Raw genomic sequence first — 24,339 nt, 5'->3', positions numbered from 1 at the left:
AACCCCACCTCCCACCTGCTTCCCCATCCCATCCCTCTTGGTCATCCCAGTGGACCAGCCCTAAGCACCCAGTCTCATGCATTGAACCTCCACTGGGGATCTGTTTCATATATAATATACACGTTTCAATGCTATTCTCTCAGATCATCCCACTCTTGCCCTCTCCCACAGAGTCCAAAAGACAGTTCTATACATCTGTGTCTCTTTTGCTGTCTTGAATATAGGGTTATCATTGCTGCTGCTGCTGCTGCTGCTAAGTCGCTTCAGTCATGTCTGACTCGTGTGACCCCATAGACAGCAGCCCCCCAGGCTCCTCTGTCCCTGGGATTCTCAAGGCAAGAACAGTGGAGTAGTTGCCATTTCCTTCTCCGATGCATGAAAGTGAAGAGTGAAAGTGAAGTCCCTCAGTCGTGTCCGACTCTAAGCGACCCCATGGACTGCAGCCTACCAGGCTCCTGCTTCCATGAGATTTTCCAGGCAAGAGTAATGGAGTGGGATGTCATTGCCTTCTCCAAGGGTTATCATTACTATCTTTCTAAATTCCATATATATGCATTAGTATACTGTATTGGTGTTTTTCTTTCTGGCTTACTTCACTCTGTAGAATAGGCTCCAGTTTCATCCACCTCATTAGAACTGATTCAAGTGTATTCTTTATAATGGCTGAGTAATATTCCACTGGGTATATGTACCACAGCTTTCTTATCCATTAGTCTGCTGATGGAAATCTAGGAAGCTTCCATGTCCTGGCTATTATAAACAATGCTGTGATGAACATTAAGGTACACGTGTCTCTTTCAATTCTGGTTTCCTCGATGTGTATGCCCAGCAGTGGGATTGCTGTGTCATATGGCAGTTCTATTTCCATTTTTTTAAGAAATCTCCACACTGTTCTCCATAGTGGCTGTACTAGTTTGCATTCCCACCAATAGGGTAAAAGGGTTGCCTTTTCTCCACACCCTATCCAGCATTTATTGTTTGTAGATTTTTGGATAGCAGCCATTCTGACCGGCATGAGATGGTACCTCATTGTGGTTTTGATTTGCATTTCTCTGATAATGAGTGATGTTGAGTATTTTTCATGTGTTTGTTAGGCATCTGTATGTCTTCTTTGGAGAAATGTCTGTTTAGTTCTTTGGCCCATTTTTTGATTAGGTCATTTATTTTTCTGGAATTGAGTTGCAGGAGTTGCTTGTATATTTTTGAGATTCATTCTTTGTCCATTAATATATATATGGCTAAATCCCTCTTTGTTCACCTGAAACTATCAAAACATTGTTAATTACTTATTTGTGAGTTAACGCTCAGTCACTAAGTTATGTCCCAATCTTTGTAACTCCATGAACAGCAGTCCATCAGTCTCTTCTGTTCATGGGATTTCCCAGGCAAGAATACTGGAGTAGGTTGCCATTTCCTTCTCTAGAGGATGTTCCTGACCAAGGGAAGACCATTAAGTGGCTATACCCCAATACAAAATAAAAAGTTAAAAAATAAATAAACTTCATTCAAATACATCCCTGTATAAATAGGGGGAAAAGAACAAAAACCTGAGTATTCTCAAGAATACTGCAGTATTCCAGGTACCCATCCCAGTTCTTTGGGTAGGAAGAAATATTTAGCATTAAATAATTGCTGAGTTAGTGAATGAGAGTTTGTATCTTTTTATTTTATTTTTTTGGGGGACGGGGGATTCTTTGTGGAATCTTAGTTCCCTGACCAGTGATTGAATTCTGGTCTCTCAGCAGTGAGAATGCCAGTCCTAATCATTGGACTACCACAGAAGTCCTGTGAGTTTGTATCTTAAGGGGATAAAACCTATTAAAAAATTGGCCAGCTTTCTGAAAGGTCTTTAACACTAGCTTGACACAAATCCCAAAGACCTGGAAATCCATGCCGAAGCCTGGAGAGAGTTATCTGTACAAAAATCCAAAATGAAAAGTGAAGGGTGGTGGGGCATTGGCAGCAAGATGATGACTAAAATGAAGAGTTGGTTGAGCATTGAGAGAATACCCATTTGAACTTTAGACTTTAAAAAGTGTTTCCTCTAAGAATGCTAATATATTCTTTCAGTTCAGTTCAGTTCAGTTCAGTCGCTCAGTCATGTCCAACTCTTTGCGACCCCATGAATCGCAGCATGCCAGGCCTCTCTGTCCATCACCATCTCCCAGAGTTCACCCAAACTCATGTCCATTGAGTCAGTGATGCCATCCAGCCATCTCATCCTCTATCATCCCCTTCTCCTCCTGTCCCCAATCCCTCCCAGCATCAGAGTCTTTTCCAATGAGTCAACTCTTCCCATCAGGTGGCCAAAGTACTGGAGTTTCAGCTTTAGCATCATTCCTTCCAAAGAAATCCTAGGGCTGATCTCCTTCAGAATGGACTGGTTGGATCTCCTTGCAGTCCAAGGGACTCTCAAGAATCTTCTCCAAAATCACAGTTCAAAAGCATCAATTCTTCGGTGCTCAGCCTTCTTCACAGTCCAAATCTCACATCCATACATGACCACTGGAAAAACCAAAGCCTTGACTAGACCGATCTTAGTCGGCAAAGTAATATCTTTCCTTTTGAATATGCTGCCTAGGTTGGTCATAGCTTTTCTTCCAAGCAGTAAGTGTCTTTTAATTTCATGGCTGCAGTCACCATCTGCAGTGATTTTGGAGCCCCCCAAAATAAAGTCTGACACTGTTTCCACTGTTTCCCCATCTATTTCCCATGAAGTGATGGGACTGGATGCCATGATCTTCGTTTTCTGAATGTTGAGCTTTAAGCCAAATTTTTCATTCTCCTCTTTCACTTTCATCAAGAGGCTTTTTAGTTCCTTTTCACTTTCTGCCATAAGGGTGGTGTCATCTGCATATCTGAGGTTATTGATATTTCTCCTGGCAATCTTGATTCCAGCTTGTTCTTCTTCCAGCTCAGCATTTCTCATGATGTGCTCTGCATATAATTTAAATAAGCAGGGTGACAATATACAGCCTTGACATACTCTTTCTTCTATTTGGAACCAGTCTGTTTTTCCATGTCCAGTTCTAACTGCTGCTTCCTGATCTGCATACAGATTTCTCAAGAGGCAGGTCAGGTGGTCTGGTATTCCCATCTCTTTCAGAATTTTCCACAGTTTATTGTGATCCACACATTCAAAGGCTTTGGCATAGTCAACAAAGCAGAAATAAATGTTTTTCTGGAACTCTTTTGCCTTTTTGATCATCCAGCGTATGTTGGCAATTTGATCTCTGGTTCCTCTGCCTTTTCTAAAACCAGCTTGAACATCAGGAAGTTCACAGTTCACATATTGTTGAAGCCTGGCTTGAAGAATTTTGAACATTACTTTACTAGCATGTGAGATGAATGCAATTGTTTGGTAGTTTGAGCATTCTTTGGCATTGCCTTTCTTTGGGATTGGAATGAAAACTGACCTTTTCCAGTCCTGTGGCCACTGCTGAGTTTTCCAAATCTGCTGGCATATTGAGTGCAGCACTTTCACAGCATCATCTTTCAGGATTTGAAATAGCTCAAGTGGAATTCCATCACCTCCACTAGCTTTGCTTGTAGTGATGCTTTCTAAGGCCCACTTGACTTCACATTCCAAGATGTCTGGCTCTAGATGAGTGATCACACCATCGTGATTATCTGGGTCATCAAGATCTTTTTTGTACAGTTCTTCTGTGTATTCTTGCCACCTCTTCTCAATATCTTCTGCTCCTGTTAGGTCCATACCATTTCTGTCCTTTATTGAGCCCATCTTTGGATGAAATGTTCCCTTGGTATCTCTAATTTTCTTGACGAGGTCTCTAATCTTTCCCATTCTGTTGTTTTCCCACAAAAAAATAAAAAATTAAAAATTAAAAAAAAAAACAGTATGTAACTAGCAACTGATTAGCAATAGCAGGCACTACAAGCCAAATAAAAGAATAAAGAGTGTCTATCTTATTTATATTTGAAGAATGTTCTCTAAAAAACAATCAAACAAAGAAACAAACAAAAACACTGTCACACTAATCCAGGAACAAGACAGATAAATTTTCTCTGTTGTTTCCTCACTGATCCAAAGCAGCTTTCTTTTTTCTCTTAGATTTTATTCCTTAAGAAATTCATCTAAATGTATATTTTATTTGAATTTATGGATTAAAATGTTTACACTTATAAGGAGATCAGGAAGGAGTGAGGTGAGAACACATTATGACATTGGACTCCAACAACCCCAGAGATAGTTATAGGAAACTGTGTACTTCCTGGAACTCTGAGCAAAGAGAGATTGAAATAGCTATTCCTTCTATTCATCCCTCCCCTTTCTTGCCACAGACGTGAATACATTGTGTTCCATGGGTACAGTTGCAGGAAGGAGGCATACTCCAGGCTCTGTGATCTCTCAGGTCCCTTATAACACTGTCCCTTTCTCTGTCCCTTCAGTTCAGTTGGTGGTATCAGCTTGCCTGTGCAACTAGTCCCTCGATAGTTTGCCACCCCTTGTCTGTTTTCTTTCACTGCCCACACCTCTGTAATAGACTCCTCATTAAACTCTCCTCAGTGAAACCCCAGGAGGCTGTCATGTGCCACTCCTGAAAGCCAGTCAGGAGAATTTTTGACATATACTTTCTTAAAAGCTTAATATTGATGCCATGATTTCTCACATGTGTCTCACTTCTTTCTCTAACAGCTACAAAAAAAAAAAAAAAAAAGCACTTATTTTCCTGTGTGCAGTGATATAATCAAATATGTATTTTTGAAAGAAAACTAGAAATGACAAAAAGAATAAACAACTTCCCTTGCGATGGATAAGGAAAAAAAAATCATGTACTATTTATCTAAGAATAATGCCATAGTTGTCAAATGAATTATTCAGGAAAATATATTTACTATGTTGTAGCAAATTTTACAGGCTTCCCAGGTGGCTTAGTGGTAAAGAATCCTGCATGCCAACCAGGAGACATGGGTTCAATTCCTGGCTAGGGAAGATCCCCTGAAAGGAAATGGCAACCCACTCCAGTATTCTTGCCTGGGTAATCCAGGGACAGAGGAACCTGAAAGGCCACAGTCCATGGGGTTGCAATAGAGTCTGACAGGACTCCGAGACTAAACAACAACAACAAGCTAGCTTTACATGACTCAAACTGCAATTCCAGGAGGAAAAGTTAAGAAGGGAGCTATTGAGTGTTTGTGTGTACAGGGTATGAGTAAATGAATAAGTCTGAGTGGGTATAGAAAGATGTTAATACTAATAATTTAACATAATATGTTAAATAATTCTATAGTCATGAAATTCCCAAGTCATCTGATTATTAACAGAGGATAAAAGTTTTATATGTTGCAGAATCATTGATAATTAATTGAGCAATTAAATTATGGCTTCCCGGGTGGCACTGTGATATTGAATGGCTTATCTTGGAAATGAACAGAGATCATTCTGTCGTTTTTGAGCTTGCACCCAAGTACTGCATTTTGGACTCTTTTGCTGACTATAAGGGCTGCTCCATTTCTTCTAAGGGATTCTTGCCCACAGTAGTAGATATAATGGTCATCTGAATTAATTTGCCCATTCCAGCCCATTTTAGTTCACTGATTCCTAAAATGTCAATGTTCACTCTTGTCATCTCCCCTTTTGACCACTTTTAATTTACCTTGTTTCATGGACCTTACATTCCAGGTTCCTATGCAATATTGCTCTTTACAGCATCAGACTTTTACTTCCATTGCCAGTCACATCCATATTGGGCATTGTTTTCTCTTTGGTTCCATCTTTTCATTTTTTCTGGAGTTATTTGTCCATTCTTCTCCAGTAGCATATTGGGCACCGACCGACCTGGAGAGTTCATCTTTCAGTGTCCTATCTTTTTGCCTTTTCATACTGTTCATGGGGTTCTCAAGGCAAGCATATTGAAGTGGTTTGCCATTCCCTTCTCAGGTGGACCACGTTTTCTCAGAACTCTCCACCATGACCCATCTGTTACTGTTGGCCCTACATGGCATGGCTCATAGTTTCAGTGAATTAGACAAGGCTATGGTCCATGTGATCTGTTTGATTAGCTTTCTCTGATTATGGTTTTCAATCTGTCCACTCTCTGATGGATAAGGATAAGAGGCTTAAGGAAGCTTCCTGATGGGAGAGACATCCATAAAGTATAATTATTGTTGAAAAGTTCATTTGTAGGGAATTCCCTGGCAGTCAAGTGGTTAGGACTCTTTCACTGCCCTGGCTGGGGTCCAATCTTTGGTTGGGAAATTAAATCCTGCAAGTGGGGCTCTGAGACTTCCAGGTGGCCCAGTGGTTAAGACTCCACCCTTTCACTGCAGGGGACACAGGTTCAATTCTGGGTCCTGGAACTAAGATCCCACATACTGCATGGAAAACCTTTTTGAACAAGTCAATTCCCTTCTTTGGCCTCTGTGCTCCATCTGTCAAGTGGGAGAAGGTATAGAATGAGGCTCTCTCCACAGCCCCTTCCAGCTTATGCTTCTGGAATCTTAGGGTTCTCAAGAGACAGTCAGGATGCCTCCTGGGTCCTGCTATCCAGGCCTAACTCCACACACAGGTGGCTAACAAATCACCATCATGGGCATGGGCTACTAGGGGACTGGAAAGCAAAAGTAGGAATTCAAGAGATACCTGGAGTAGCAGGCAAATTTGGCCTTGGAGTACAAAATGAAACAGGGCAAAGGCTAACAGAATTTTGCAAACCTCTCTTCCAACAACATGAGAGAAGACACTACACATGGACATCACCAGACAGTTAACACCAAAATCAGATTGATTATATTCTTTATGGCCAGAGATGGAGAAGCTCTATACAGTCAGCAAAAACAAGACTGGGAGCTGATCATTGTGGCTCAGATCATGAACTCCTTATTGCCAAAATGAGACTTAAATTGAAGGAAGTAGGGAAAACCACTAGGCCAGTCAGGTAGGACTTAAATCAAATTCTTTGAGATTATACAGTGGAAGTGACAAATAGATTCAAGGGATTAGATCTGATAGACTGAGAGCCTGAACAACAATGGATGGATGTTTGTGACATTGTACAGGAGGCATTGTTCAAGACCATCCACAAGAAAAAGAAATGCAAAAGGCAAAATGGTTTTCTGATGAGGCCTTACAAATAGCTGAGAAAAGAAGAGAAGCTAAAGGCAAAGGAGGAAAGGAAAGATATACCCATATGAATGCAGAGTTCCAAAGAATAGCAAAGAGAGATAAGAAAGCTTTCCTCAGAGATCAATGCAAAAAAATAGAGGAAAACAATAGAATGAAAAGACTAGAGAGCTCTTCAAGAAAATTAAAGACACTAAGGGAATATTTCATGCAAAGATGGGCAAAATAAAGGACAGAAATGGTATGGACCTAACAGAAGCAGAAGAAGAGGTGGAAAGACTACACAGAAGAACTATACAAAAAAGACTTTCATGACCCACATAACCATGAAGGAGTGATCACTCACCTGGAGCCAGACATCCTGGAATGTGAAGTCAAGTGGGCTTTAGGAAGCATCACTACGAACAAAGCTAGTGGAGGGGATGGAATTTCGGTTGAGTTATTTCAAATCCTAAAAGATAATGCTATGAATCTGCTGCATGCAATAAGTCAGCAAATTTGGAAAGCTCAGCAGTGCACAGGACTGGAAAAGGTCAGTTTTCATTCCAACCGCAAAGAAATGCAATGCCAAAGAATGTTCAGACTATTGCATGATTATACTCATCTCACATGCTAACAAAGTAGTGCTCAAAATTCTCCAAGCCAGGCTTCAATAGTATGTAAATTGTGAACTTCTAGATGTTAAGCTGGATTTAGAGAAAGCAGAGGAACCAGAGATCAAATTGCCAACATCTTTTGGAGCATAGAAAAAGCGAGAGAATTCCAGAAAAACATCTGTCTTATTGATTATGCCAAAGTCTTTGACTGTGTAGATCACAACAAACTGGACAATTCTTCCAAGATATGGAAATGCCAGACCACCTTACCTGCCTCCTGAGAAATCTGTATACAAGTTAAGAAGCAACAGTTAGAACTGGACATGGAACAACAGACTGGTTCCAAATTGGGAAAGGAATACATCAAGGCTGTATGTTGTCACCCTGCTTATTTAATCTTATATGCAGACCACCTCATGCGAAATGCCAGGCTAGATGAAGCACAAGCTGGAATCGAGATTGCTGGGAGAAATATGAATAACTTCAGATACACAGGTTACACCACACTTAGCATAAAGTGAAGAAGACCTGAAGTGTCTCTGCATGAAACTGACAGAGAGGAGAGTGAAAAATCTGGCTTAGAACTCATTCAAAAAACTAAGCTTATGGCATCTGGTCCCATCAATTCATGGCAAAGAGATGGATAAACAATGGAAACAGTGACAGACTTTATTTCCTTGGGCTCTGAAATCCCTGCAGATGATGACTGCAGCCATGAAATTAAAAGGCACTTACTCCTTGGATGAAGAGCTATGACCAACCTAGACAGCATATTAAAAAGAAAGGACATTATTTTACCTACAAAAGTCCATCTAGTCAAATCTATGGTGTTTCTAGTAGTCATGTATGGATGTGAGAGTTGGAATATAAAGAAAGCTGAGCACCTAAGAATTGATGCTTTTAAACTGTAGTGTTGGACAAGACTCATGAGAGTTCCTTGGACTGCAAGGAGTTTAAACCAGTCAATTCTCAAGAAAATCAGTCCTGAATATTCACTGGAAGAACTGATGCTGAAGTTGAAACTCCAATATTTTGGCCACCTGATTTGAACAACTGACTCATTGTAAAAGAGCCTGATGCTGGGAATATTTGAAGGTGGGAGGAGAAGGGGATGAGAGGGCTGGATGGCATCACCAACTCAATGGACATGAGTTTGAGCAAGCTCCAGGAGTTGGTGATGGACAGGGAAGCCTGGCGTACTGCAGCCCATCGGGTCGCAAAGAGTTGGACATGACTAAGCGACTGAACTGAACCAACTGAGATGGCACTAGTCATAGATAACCTACTTGCCAATACAGGAGACATAAGAGACCAGGTTTGATACCTGGAAAGATCCCTCAGAGGAGGAAATGGTAACACAGTCCAGTTTTCTTGCCTGGGGAATGCCTATGGACAGAGGAGCCTACTGGGCTACAATCCATAAAGTCACAGAGTTGGAGAGTACTGAAGCAATTTAGCATGCATTGAAGCCTGTGATGATGTGTATATTGAATTTTAAATTTATGAGAATTAATAAAATAAAATTGTGTTTTCATTGTCCCCTCCATTGCATTTGTTTCCCAAATTTTTATTATATGAGAGTGTCTAAGTTTCTTCTAAAACTTTTCATGTTTTGAAATTTATTTTTTTCATAGGTAAGAGAGATCTTTGCTTTTGAAAAAAGACAAATTATGAAACAGAATATTCTAATTTTGGAATATATGCCTATAAGTCATCACCAGTTTTGAGGTTTATAGATTATATTTTCATTAATTTTATTTTAATAACCTTTACAATATTGTTCAATGAATTCTAATACTTTTATTTGGGGGCAATATATGTATATGAATACTTTTTCTCTTAAAAGTAAACTATTAAGAGCAACAGATGAAGAAATACATTTTGAGTTATTTTTTCTTTTAGTTCCGAGTATTTCCATATAGATATTCCTAATAATTGGGTTTCATGTCAATAAGAAATGCATTTTTTAAAACAGTTTTAGGAAGGTTAAAGGGAAATTTCAAGTGGCAAGTTTATATATGGTAGGGGTTGTTAAACACTGATACCACTCATTAAATAACTATAATAACTCAATTTTTAAAATTCCACTCATAAAATTTCAGTTGCAAGAAATACTGAGAATTCAGTAGTAAACAGGGATATACAGTTATTAGATTCAGTTCAGTTCAGTTCAGTTCAGGTGCTTAGTCTTGTCTGACTTTGCAACCCCCCATGAACCGCAGCACGCCAGGCCTCCCTGTCCATCACCAACTCCTGGACTCCACCAAAACCCATGTCCATCGAGTCAGTGATGCCATCCAACCATCTCATCCCCTGTTGTTCCCTTCTCCTGCCCTCATCTTTCTCAGCATCAGGGTTTTTTCAAATGAGTCAGCTCTTCACATCAGGTGGCCAAAGTATTGGAGCTTCAGCTTCAACATCAGTCTTTCCAATGAACACCCAGGACTGATCTCCTTTAGGATGGACTGGTTGGATCTCCTGGCAGTCCAAGGGACTCGCAAGAGTCTTCTCCAACACCACACTTCAAAAGCATCAAATATTCAGCGCTCAGCTTTCTTTATAGTCCAACTCTAACATCCACACGTGACTACTGGAAAAAAACATAGCCTTGGCTAGATGGAACTTTGTTGGCAAAGTAATGTCTCTGCTTTTTAATATGCTGTCTAGGTTGGTCGTAACTTTCCTTCCAAGGAGTAAGCTTCTTTTAATTTCATGGCTGCAATCACCATCTGCAGTGATTTTGAAATCCAGAAAAATAAAGTCAGCCACTGCTTCCACGGTTTCCCTGTCTATTTCCCATAAAGTGATGGGACCGGATGCCATGATCTTCGTTTTCTGAATGCTGAGATTTAAGCCAACATTTTCACTCTCCTCTTTCACTTTCATCAAGAGGCTTTTTAGTTCTTCACTTTCTGCTATAAGAGTGATATCATCTGCATATCTGAGGTTATTGATATTTCTCCTGGCAATCTTGATTCCAGCTTCTTTTTCTTCCAGCCCAGCATTTCTCATGATGTACTCTGCATATAAGTTAAATAAGCAAGGTGACAATATACAGCCTTGACTTACTCCTTTTCCTATGTGGAACCAGTCTGTTCTTCCATATCCAGTTCTAACTGTTGCTTCCTGACCTGCATATAGGTTTCTCAGGAGGCAGGTCAGGTGGTCTGGTATTCCCATCTCTTTCAGAATTTTCCACAGTTTATTATGATCCACACAGTCAAAGGACTTGGCATAGTCAATAAAGCAGAAATAGATATTTTTCTGGAACTCTCTTGCTTTTTTGATGATCCAGCCGATGTTGGCAATTTGATCTCTGGTTCCTCTGCGTTTTCTAAAACCAGCTTGAGCATCTGGAAGCTCACGGTTCAGTTATTGCTGAAGCCTGGCTTGGAAAATTTTGAGCATTATTTTACTAGAGAGTGTGATGAGTGCAATTGTGTGGTAGTTTGAGCATTCTTTGGCATTGCCTTTCTTTGGGTTTGGAATAAAAACTGACTTTTCCAGTCCTGTGGCCACTGCTGAGTTTTCCATATTTGTTGGCATATTGAATGTAGCACTTTCACAGCGTCATATTTCAGGATTAAGTGAAATACTCACAAAAAGATATAATAAAAATTCTGAGAAAGAGAAATCAACTGACCCTATCTGCTGAGATCGTTCACTTCTGAAATGCTGATGCTGAACAGCAATTCATGGTTTAGGAGCTTTACATGCTATGTTTTGATAAATCCTTTGGAATCTTTGAATGAGACAGAACAGGGAGTTCTTCTAACTTAAAAAGGACAGAATGGTTGGCTTTCAGAATTATTTCTGTGAAAGGTCACTTCCAGCCATTCAGTCCTGTACCTACAGTCCCTAATACTTCACTGTGAAGCTTCTAGAATTCCATGTGTTCTACACCTGGCTGACAATCAAAATCACCTAAAGTGCTGCATCCTTAATATAAGTTCACAAGAGTCACCCGTGGGTCTTGTTAGGATGCAGATTTTGACTCAGGAAGGCTAGAGAATCTTTAGTTTAAAAACAGGCACATAGGTCTTTCTAGTTCAATCAGTCTGCTTTCCATTTGAAAATTAAGGCCTCAGAGCCCATGAATGCCAATTGGGGATATAGCTCCTTCTGGTCATCTGAATTGCAATCTCCTATTCAAAGGCTTAGTCATGGAAATGCCTCAGTGAGTCCAGAAATTTTAAAGTCTTAAAAAAAAAAAAAAAGACACACAGCTTACACACTTTTCAACACAAAATAAATAATAGTTCCTAGGAATAAGACAGTATACATTTTTATACTGGAAAATCTCACACAGAGTTGTATGCAATTTTAATACTCCTATGTTTCAGTTCGGTTCAGTTCAGTTCAGTCACTCAGTCATGTCTAACTCTTTGTGACCCCATGAAATGCACCATGCCAGGCCTCCCTGTCCATCACCGACTCCCAGAGTTCACCCAAACCCATGTCCATTGAGTCGGTGATGCCATCCAGTCCCCTTCTCCTGCCCCCAATCCCTCCCAGCATCAGAGACTTTTCCAATGAGTCAACTCTTTACATGAGATGGCCAAAGTACTGGAGTTTCAGCTTTAGCATCAGTCCTTCCAATGAACACCCAGGACTGATCTCCTTTAGAACAGACTGCTTGGATCTCCTTGCAGTCCAAGGGACTCTCAAGAGTCTTCTCCATACTTCAAAAGCATCAATTCTTTGGTGCTCAGCTTTCTTTACAGTCCAACTCACATCCATACATGACCACTGGAAAAACCATAGCCTTGACTAGACGGACTTTTGTTGGCAAAGTAATGCCTCAGCTTTTGAATATGCTATCTAGGTTGGTCATAACTTTTCTTCCAAGAAGTAAGTGCTTTTTAATTTCATGGCTACAATCACCATCTGCAAGGATTTTAGAGTCCCCAAAAAGAAACTCTGACACTGTTTCCAACGTTTCCCCATCTATTTGCCATGAAGTGATGGGATCAGATGCCATCTTAGTTTTCTGAACGTTGAGCTTTAAGCCAACTTTTTCACTCTCCTCTTTCACTTTCATCAAGAGGCTTTTTAGTTCTTCTTCACTTTCTGCCATAACGATATGTCATCTGCATATCTGAGGTTATTGATATAAACTTTCCCACCCTTATGGCAGAAAGTGAAGAGGAACTAAAAATCTTCTTGATGAAAGAGAAAGAGGAGAGTGGAAAAGTTGGCTAAACCTCAACATTCAGAAAACGAAGATCATGGCATCTGGTCCCATCACTTCATGGGAAATAGATGAGGAAACGGTGGAAACAGTGTCAGACTTTATTTTTTTGGGCTCCAAAACCACTGCAGATGGTGACTGCAGCCATGAAATTAAAAGACGCTTACTCCTTGGAAGAAAAGTTGTGACCAACCTAGATAGCACATTCAAAAGCAGAGACATTACTGTGCTGACTAAGGTCTATCTAGTCAAGGCTATGGTTTTTCCAATAGTCATGTATGGATGTGAGAGTTGGACTGTGAAGAAGGCTGAGCACCGAAGAATTGATGCTTTTGAAGTGTGGAGTTGGAGAAGACTCTTGAGAGTCCCTTGGACTGCAAGGAGATCCAATCAGTCCGTTCTGAAGGAGATCAGCCCTGGGATTTCTTTGGAAGGAATGATGCTAAAGCTGAAACTCCAGTACTTTGGCCACCTGATGGGAAGAGTTGACTCATTGGAAAAGACTCTGATGCTGGGAGAGACAGGGGGCAGGAGGAGAAGGGGATGACAGAGGATGAGATGGCTGGATGGCATCACTGACTCAATGGCCGTGAGTCTGAGTGAACTCTGGGAGTTGGTTACGGACAGGGAGGCCTGGCGTGCTGCGATTCATGGGAGTCACAAAGAGTCGCACATGACTGAGTGACTGAACTGAACTGAACTGAACTTCCTTAGATATTACATAAATGAAACAAATTCTGACCAGCTTTTTAGCTATAAATGATTATTTTACAAATTTTCAATATACACATATGCATTTTATGTGTATATATATACACACACATACATATATACATACATATATGTATATACATATACAGTGTATATGTATATATATGTATATGCATATAGAGTGTATATATATATACACATACATATATGGCTCACTCTTTAATTATTGATAAAACTAATTTCCATATTGAAAAGTAATATATTCTACAACTAGTAATATGTTCTCTACCAGCTTTTAGTCACATGCCTATTGTTCTTATGAAGTCTAAACAGAAGCAATTCATGAGGAAACCTCTACAAGAAAAACTTTTAAAATATTAGCAACAATTGTGGTTGATAGGAGTGTTTTATGTATAGCTTGCACATAATTCATTCATTTATGAATTCAGCACAGATTATGCATTTACTATTTTGTGACAGGAACTGTCTTAGGCAGTGGTGATTCATAGGCAAGCAAAATATCTGCTACAATGAACTTTATATTCTACTGGAAGGAGCCAAATGTAAACCAAAAAATGTGATATTATATATAATTTTATATAATGAGAAATGTTATAAAAATAAAATTAGTGTAAGCAATTATAAAATGTACGGTGGTTGGTATCTTTTTGAACTGATGACAGAAAATAAGTAGACAGAAAAATGAAGTGAGGAGAAGAGTATGTGAGTATCCATGGGAAAATTATTCTAGGCAGATAAGATAGCAAGCATGAGACTCCAGAACAGGAATATCCTTGGAGGACTTAAAATAAGAAAATAAAAGCAAGTGCATTTGTGTGTGTGTGTATGTGTGTGTGTGTGTGTGTGTGTGTGTATGAGTGCATGCATATGTGTGGGTGGGAGCATTGGGGTGGAGGAGAGAAGAGGGGAGTGAAATATAGTCTTCAGGTCATGAGAAACATTTTGTTATCACTATAAGTCAAGCTATTGGAGGATTTTGAGCAGGATTTTTAAAAGACCACTTGCCTTCCTGGGTGGAAAATAAATGAAGGGGAAGAATAAGTAAAAGCAGGAAACAAGTTAAAAGCCTAATATATACAAAATAAAACAGAGAGATGGTGCTATTTTATAATAGAGTAGCAGTTGGAAGAGGATCGAGAAATATTCAACATAAAGATATATTTTTAAAAAATGGCAGATTTGATTTTTGCTAAGAGAGATGAGATATCTAATAGTTTTTTCATAAATCTTTACCAGAAAATAATATTTTAATTGCTGTTGCATGAGCATGCCATTTTAATAATTAAATATGATAGTACATAATATGACAGAGTTATATACCCTTGCTATTTTAAAGCATTTTCATGAGTAATTTAGATGTCTTTCCCACAACGTTGTTAAAGAAAAATGAATTATCTACATTATGCTTTGATTTGATAATGTTTCTAATATCTAATTTTATTCACAGAACTTACATAGATAGTAAAATAATTCTCCTTCCCTTAAACTTCAGGCTTATATGTGCAGGATTTTGAGCTGGTTGTTTTTATGATAATAACATGAGTCAAGTGAAAATTAGTGAGCATGCCAAGAATGATGTATTTTCACATACAATCTCCTTTGACAAAGATAGTTTCAAATTTAACTGAACACAAATATTATAACAAAACATCTTTTCAAATGTAATTTCATATGATAAACATTTTTCAGTCCTATAAAAAGGACTGAATATTTCACAAAGAGGGCTATCGTTTTTACTAAACAGCCTTAGAACAAACTTCCATGTTATGATAGCAACATTCAGAGGAATTATAGTTCTAACTTAAATTTTCTGAAAACAGACATCTAATTATTCACCAATCTTGATTATTATCTTTCTCTAAACAAAAGAATAATCATGTTCTTGCAGTGCAAAATTCCTTCTCAACAGCTTTATTTAACTGCCTTTCTCAAGATTTTCTCACTTAATGCTAGTTGAAACTTAATGGCCCTTAATTCCACATCATTTTAATTAAGACTGAAATATGGAATCAAACCTTTCAAATAATTTATTTCCACATAATGAATTCATCTCTGAACTGAAAATCATAAAAAACAGAGAAGAAGAAGCAGATATTAATCAAATAGAGGAAAAGAATGGAAACCAGAACCAAGTTCTTAGTAGTCATATTCACTTTTTAAAATAATTATGAGAGATATTAAAGAATAGGTTTGCTAAAAAGTCTCAAAAACACTTATTTTTAATATTGAAGGCATAAAATTCAACCCACAAAGAACGATATCAAAAAATAGAATAGCCTTTTGGGGTTGTTGTTGTTTAGTCACTGTGTCATGTCCAACTCTTTGTGACTCCATGAACTGCAGCACATCAGGCTTCCCTGTACTTCACTATCTCTCAGAGTTCAAACTCATTTCCATTGAGTTGGTGATGCTATTGAATTATTTCATCCTCTGTTGTCCCCTCCTTCTCCTGCCCTCAATCTTTCCCAGTATCAGGGTCTTTTCCAGTGAGTCAGCTTTTAACATCACCTGGTCAACAATGGGAGCATCAGCCCAGCAACAGTCCTTCCAATGAATACTCATTATTGATTTCCTTTAGGAATGACTGGTGTGATTTTCTGTAGTCCAAGGGACTCTCAAGATTATTTTCCAGCAGCACAGTTTGAAAGCATCAACTCTTTGGCTCTCAGCCTTCTTTATGGACCAATATTCACATCCATACATGACTACTGAAAAAACCATACATTACTATACACAACTTTGTTGGCATTGTGATGTCTCTACTTTTAAATGTTCTGTTCAGTTTTGTCAAAACCTTCCTTCCAAGGAGCAAGCATCTTTGAATTTTGTGGCTGTGCTCATTGTCCACAAAGATTATGGAACCCAAGAAAAAAAAATCTGTCACTGTTCACACTTTTTGTCCATAATTTGCTATGAAATGAAGGGACCAGATGCCATGATGCTAGTTTTTTGAATGCTGAGCTTTAAGCCATTTTTTTCGCTCTTCTCTTTCACCTTTATCAAGAGGTTCTTTAGTTCCTGTTTGCTTTCTTCCATTAGAGTTGTGAAGTTGTTGATATTTCTCTTGGTAATCTTGATTTCTGCTTGGTATTCATCCAGAGGGCATTTTGCATGATGTACTCTGCATATAAGTTAAATAGGCAGGGTGACAATATATGATTTTGAACCAGTACATTGTTTCATGTCCAGTTTTAACTGTTGCATCTTAACCTGCATACAGGTTTCTCAAGAGACAGGTAAGCTGGTCTAGTAGTCCCTTCTCTTTAAGGATTTTCCACAGTTTGTTGTGATACACAAAATCAAAGGCTGTAGTGTGTCAATGAAGCAGAAGTAGATGTTTTATTGGCATATATTTGCTTTTTCTATGAAGTAAGAGATGTTGGCAATTTGATCTCTGCTTCTTCTCTCTTTTATATATCTAGCTTTCACATCTTGAAGTTCTTGGTCTAACTACTGTTGAAGCCTAATTTGAAGGATTTTGAGCATTATCTTGCTAGCATGTGAAATGAGTGTAATTGTGAAGTAGTTTGAACATTCTTTGGCATTGGAATAAAAACCGACTTTTTCTGGTCCTGTGGCATTGCTGAATTTTCCAAATTTGCCAAACCACAGCTTTGACTATACAGAACTTTGTCAGCAAAGTATTGTCTCTGCTTTTTAATACATCTAGGTTTGTCATACAAGACCTTTTAGAACTAACACCCCAAAAGGATGTCCTTTTCATTACAGGGGACTGGAATGCAAAAGTAGGAAGTCAAGAAACACCTGGAGTAACAGGCAAATTTGGCCTTGGAATGCGGAATGAAACAGGGCAAAGACTAATAGAGTTTTGCCAAGAAAATGCACTGATCATAGCAAACACCCTCTTCCAACAACACAAGAGAAGACTCTACACATGGACATCACCAGATGGTCAACACCAAAATCAGATTGATTATATCCTTTGCAGCCAAAGATGGAGAAGCTCTATACAGTCAGCAAAAACAAGACCCGGAGCTGACTGTGGCTCAGATCATGAACTCCTTATTACCAAATTCAGACTCAAATTGAAGAAAGTAGGGAAAACCGCTAGACCATTCAGGTATGACCTAAATCAAATCCCTTATGATTATACAGTGGAAGTGAGAAATAGATTTAAGGGCCTAGATCTGATAGATAGAGTGCCTGATGAATTATGGAATGAGGTTCATGGCATTGTACAGGAGACAGGGATCAAGACCATCCCCATGGAAAAGAAATGCAAAAAGCAAAGTGGCTGTCTGGGGAGGCCTTACAAACAGTTGTGAAAAAAAGAGAGGTGAAAAGCAAAGGAGAAAAGGAAAGATATGAGCATCTGAATGCAGAGTTCCAAAGAATAGCAAGAAGAGATAAGAAAGCCTTCTTCAGCGATCAATGCAAAGAAATAGAGGAAAACAACAGAATGGGAAAGACTAGAGATCTCTTCAAGAAAATTAGAGATACCAAGGGAACATTTCATGCAAAGATGGGCTCAATAAAGGACAGAAATGGTATGGACCTAACAGAAGCAGAAGATATTAAGAAGAGGTGGCAAGAATACATGGAAGAACTGTACAAAAAAGATTTTCACGACCCAGATAATCATGATGATGTGATCACTAATCTAGAGCCAGACATTTTGGAATGTGAAATCAATTGGGCCTTAGAAAGCATCACTACGAACAAAGCTAGTGGAGGTGATGGAATTCCACTTGAGCTATTTCAAATCCTAAAAGATGATGCTGTGAAAGTGCTGCACTCAATATACCAGCAAATTTGAAAACTCACCAGTGGCCACAGGACAGGAAAAGATCAGTTTTCATTCCAATCTCAAAGAAAGGCAATGCCAAAGAATGCTGAAACTACCAGACAATTGCACTCATCTCACATGCTAGTAAAGTAATGCTCAAAATTCTCCAAGCCAGGCTTCAGCAATACGTGAACTGTGAACTTCCTGATGTTCAAGCTGGTTTTAGAAAAGGCAGAGAACCAGAGATCAAATTGCCAACATCTGCTGGATCATGGAAAAAGCAAGAGAGTTCCAGCAAAACATCTGTTTCTGCTTTATTGACTATGCCAAAGGCTTTGACTGTGTGGATCACAAGAAACTGGAAAATTCTGAAAGAGATGGGAATACCAGACCACCTGACCTGCCTCTTGAGAAATCTGTATGCCAGTCAGGAAGCAACAGTTAGAACTGGACATGGAACAACAGACTGGTTCCAAATAGGAAAAGGAGTCCGTCAAGGCTGTATACTGTCACCCTGCTTATTTAACTTCTATGCAGAGTACATCATGAGAAATGCTGGGCTGGAAGAAACACAAGCTGGAATCAAGATTTTCGGGAGAAATATCAATAACCTCAGATAAGCAGATGGCACCACCCTTATGGCAGAAAGTGACAAGGAGCTACAAAGCCTCTTGATGAAAGTGAAAGAGGAGAGTGAAAAAGTTGGCTTAAAGCTCAACATTCAGCAAACGAAGATCATGGCATCTGGTCCCATCACTTCATGGTAAATAAGTGGGGAAGAGTGGAAACAGTGTCAGACTTTATTTTTTGGGCTCCAAAATCACTGCAGATGGTGATTGCAGCCATGAAATTAAAAGATGCTTACTCCTTGAAAGAAAAATTATACCAACCTAGATAGTATATTCAAAAGCAGAGACATTACTTTGCTGACTAAGGTCCGTCTAGTCAAGGCTATGGTTTTTCCTGTGGTCATGTATGGATATGAGTGTTGGACTGTGCAGAAGGCTGAGTGCTGAAAAATTGATGCTCTTGAACTGTGGTGTTGGAGAAGACTCTTGAGAGTTCTGTGGACTACAAGGAGATCCAACCAGTCCATTCTGAAGGAGATCAACCCTGGGATTTCTTTGGAAGGAATGATGCTAAACCTGAATCTCCAGTACTTTGGCCACATCATGCGAAGAGTTGACTCATTGGAAAAGACTCTGATGCTAGAAAGGATTGGGGGCAGGAGGAGAAGTGGACAACAGAGGATGAGATGGCTGGATGGCATCACTGACTCGATGGACGTGAGTCTGATTGAACTCTGGGAATTGGTGATGGACACGGAGGCCTGGCATGCTGCAATTCATGGGGTCACAAAGAGTCAGACAAGACTGAGCGACTGAACTGAACTGAGGTTTTTCATAGCTTTTCTTCCAAGAAGCAGATATCTTTTAACTTCATGGCTGTAGTCACCATCTGCAGTGGTTTGGAAACTAAGAAAATAATGTCTCTCACTGTTCCCATTGTTTCCCCATCTATTTGCCATGAAGTGATGGGACCGGATGTCATGATCCTTGTTTTTTGAATGTTGAGTTTTCACTCTCCTCTTTCACTTTCATCAAGAAGCTCTTTAGTTACTCTTCACAGTCTGCCACAAGCGTAGTGTCATCTGCATATCTGAGGTTATTGATATTTCTCCCAGCAATCTTTATTCCAGCTTGTGCTTTATCCAGCCCAGCATTTTACATGATGTACTCTTTCTGTAAGTTAAATAAGCAGTGTGACAATATATAGCCTTGATGTACTCTGTTCCCAATTTTGAACCAGTCCATTGTTCCATGTCAAGTTCTAACTGTTGCTTCTTGACCTGCATACAGATTTCACAGGAGGCAGGTCAGATCATCTGGTATTCGCATCTCTTTAAGAATTTTCCACAGTTTGTTGTGATCCACACAATCAAAGGCTTAATATATCATCCCCTTTCTCCTTTGTCTTTCACTTCTTTTCTCAGCTGTTTGTAAGGGCTCCTCAGGCAACCACTTTGCCTTCCTGCATTTCTTTTTCTTGGAGATGGTTTGGTTACTACTTCCTATACAATGTTATGAACCTCCTTCAATAGTTGTTCAGGCACTGTGTCTACCATATCTAATCCCATAATTTTCAACATTTCTTTTAAAATTTTTATTTTGAGCCTCCATTTCTAAATGGAGAAACTAAATCTGTCATTGAAAAATATTTCCATTTACATGAGTATGATTTTAACTTACTAGGACAGTGATCAGATGATAAATAATTTGCCTTCAATGCAGAATGCCCTGTGGCAACCCCTGTGTTGGGAAGATCCCCGGAAGAAGGGAATGGCAATCCACTCCAGTATTCTTGCCCAGAGAACTTCGTGGTCAGAGGAGCCTGGCAGGTTACAGTCCATGGGGTCATATAGAGTGGTACACAACTGAGTGACTAACACTTTCAGGACACTGATATCCTGCCAAAGAATTGAATGAGAGCCTTTTTGGTCATCACAATCTCTCCCTTATCAAAATTTTTCTGTGCTAAATTTCCCACCATCTTTTCAGTCATAGGGGTAAGAACTTTGAAATATATGTTTTGCTTTCAATATATCATTAATATTTTTTCTCTTCTATATCAGCATTGAAATGAACTATATTTCTAGATTTTTTGACTTTTCACCTTATTTTCAGTCTCTTTTCTCTGTCCATAATCTTACATATTGCTGTCACAGTTGTTTTTCCAGACAATAGCTATATCATCACACCACTGCAAATTTAAATACACAGTAAATGCCTTCTCTCATCATTAGAATAAATTGAAATTCCTTATAAGATTCAAAGCTCTCAGTGACCTATACCCTTCCCAATTGGGCTATGACCTCAAACCCCTCAGAACATTTTTATTAACATTTTATATAATTTATAATCTTTATAAGAAGGCAATGGCAACTCACTCCAATACTCTTGCCTGGAAAACCCCATGGATGGAGGAGCCTGGTAGGCTGCAGTCCATGGGGTCTTGAAGAATCAGACACAACTGAGCGATTTCACTTTCACTTTTCATTTTCATGCATTGGAGAAGGAAATAGCAACCCACTCCAATGTTCTTGCTTGGAGAATCCCAGGGATGGCGGAGCCTGGTGGGCTGCTGTCTATGGGGTCACACAGAGTCGGACACTACTGAAGCGACTTAGCAACAGCAGCAGCATAACCTTCATATAAGGTTCCCTGGTGGCTTAGTAGTAAAGAATCTTCCCACCCATGCAAGAGATGCAATTTTGATCCCTGGATCCAAAAGATCACATGGAAAAGAAAATGGCAATCCACTCTAATATTCTTGCATCAGAAATCCCATAGACAGAGGAGCCTGGCAGGCTAGTCTAGGGCTTGCAAAGAGTTTGACGTGACTTAGTGAATAAGCAACAAACCTTCATAAATGTTTCGGTGATCCTCACTTATATTGTTATTCCCTTTCCCTATAGAACTGTCTGTCACAGGTCATCTAACTTAACAATTTTATCACTTTGTATTAGACACACACATGAATACACACACACACACACTTGCAATTTTTATCTTTTTGATATTAATGTGTGGAATGACTTCTGCAAGTCTAAATTGCAGACTACCACATCCATCTGTATGTGTTAAAATAGCTAAAAACTTCTAGTACAAGCTAATTAAGAATGAGAAATGACCTAATAATTTAGATGTTAAGAAAATATATTATATTGCATGCTTAGTGTCACCACTCTCCAGCCTCTGGTCACATGGTGTGATCCTTTATAGTCATGAGTCTAGGCACCAGAGATAGTTGTGCCTCCCTCTTTCCAAAGATGCAGTGCTATGGTTCCTCCTGGAACAAGACCAAATTCTGCAATTATCTCAAAGACCACTTTTGAGAGTCTTAAGGATGGGGAAGCAAAGTGAGATTAATCTCCAGGAAATATTCTAATAGTGTGTAGTTGTCTTGGTTATGACTAAAACACAAATGTTTTCCACTAGTGGAAAGAGAGGCCTTTCCTAGTGGCCAGCGGTAAAGAAGCCCCCTACTATGCAGGAAACACAGGTTCAATCCCTGGGCCAGAAGATCCCCTGGAGAAGGAAATGGTAACCCACTCTGGTATTCTTGCCTGCAAAATCCCATGGACAGAAGAGACTGGTGGGCTTGGACACAACCTAGCAAAAAAACCACCACCATGAAGAGAAAGATGTTGTACAGTATATAGCCAGAACAATAGATATACAGAAAGAAACATGAGAAAGAGGGAGAGAGAGAACTTTTATGGAAATAATTGTTCTAATTATTTTTAAAATATTTATAAAGAATAAAAAGTACACTGTTTCATTTTTTTACTTATAGTAATACTTTACTTGAAACTACATTTCCAGTATATCAAGCGGCATTCACAATATGTAAGTAAGTTTCCTTGGAGAAGGCAATGGCACCCCACTCCAGTACTCTTGCCTGGAAAATCCCATGGATGGAGGAGCCTGGTGGGCTGCATGCAGTCCATGGGGTCGCTAAGAGTCGGACACGACTGAGCGACTTCACTTTCACTTTTCACTTTCATGCATTGGAGAAGGAAATGGCAACCCACTCCAGTATTCTTGCCTGGAGAATCCCAGGGATGGGGGAGCCTGGCGGGCTGCTGTCTATGGGGTCGCACAGAGTCGGACATGACTGAAGCGACGTAGCAGCAGCAGCAGCAGCAGCAAGTAAGTTTCCTTACAAATGCCATCACAAACATGTGGCTATTTAAATTTAAATTCATTAAGATTAATTAATTAAAAATTAAATTCCTTCATCACATATTTTGAATTCTTAATAGTCACTTGTAAGCAGTGACTACAATACTGCACAGCTATGAACAGCGTTTGTAGACTATTAGATACTACAGAATTCCTGAAAGCACATTCAACTTTTGCATTTGAAACAAATCATTTTTTTCTTGAAAAGACTTGTAATGGGAAACTTTTCGAATTTAATTGTAGCAGGAAAAAACTTAACTAATTCAATTTTAAAAAGCTCCACTAATTTTCACCTCTTCTCATATATTTAGTAACCATACCTCAGAGAATAATATAAACTTAAAAGGGAAGTAATCCCTTGTTCAAAATTGAATATGTAATGCAAACAGCTCAAAGATAGTAAAAATCTAGAAGACTTTGATGAGCACAAATATTCTTCACTAATTAATTTTTTTAAACATATTTATGATTGTAAGATACCTGAAAGCCTTCTGTAATTTACAAATGGAACTACTAATAAACTTTTGCATGTTTATAAGATGTTGGTAAAATTGGCTCCTTTTGGATTTTTCAAATGCCATATGACTGGATCTCTTGAAAATTTTAACTAATTGGATAAATTCTAAATTATTATGATCTATAATCTTCATTAACATCACAAATCACTGTCACATTCTCATTAATTCTAGTAATTGTACTTCAAAAGCTAACAATTATAGTTTATATTTATTGCCTACTTACTATGTAGATTATCTAATTTAGACCTCATTACACCCTGTGTTTATTTCTGATGCAGAAATCAAGATTCAGCATTTAGTTTACTTGATCAAGATCATCTTTCTTGAAAGTAGTACAGCTCGGTTTTTAAATCAGAGTTTACGTCCATTACTCTACTTCAAACTTTCCATGATAATATTGATACTTCTTTTACTTTTCCAACAAAGATTTTTCAGCATCTTTTGTAAGCATGTATATGTGTACTGTTCTTTTCTTCTCCAGGGATATAACAGAAAACACAAACACACATACTCATTCATACTTTTGAAACTAAATTAAAGCCTTACATTATCAATTTTAATTTATAAGGATAATTTAGATATGAACTGCAATATTTAATATTTTCTGGAGGTATTTTTTTAGTTGTACATTTTTTAAGATTTTTTATTTTATATTGAATATAGATGATTAACAATGTTGTATTAGTTTCAGGTGTACAGCAAAATGATTCAGTTATACACTTACAT

This window comes from Oryx dammah, unplaced genomic scaffold (genome assembly GCF_014754425.2).
Source record: "Oryx dammah isolate SB20612 unplaced genomic scaffold, SCBI_Odam_1.1 HiC_scaffold_27, whole genome shotgun sequence".
Classification (NCBI taxonomy): Eukaryota; Metazoa; Chordata; class Mammalia; order Artiodactyla; family Bovidae; genus Oryx; species Oryx dammah.
The sequence above is the reverse complement of the archived record's forward strand: the minus strand, read 5'-3'. Positions refer to the sequence as shown.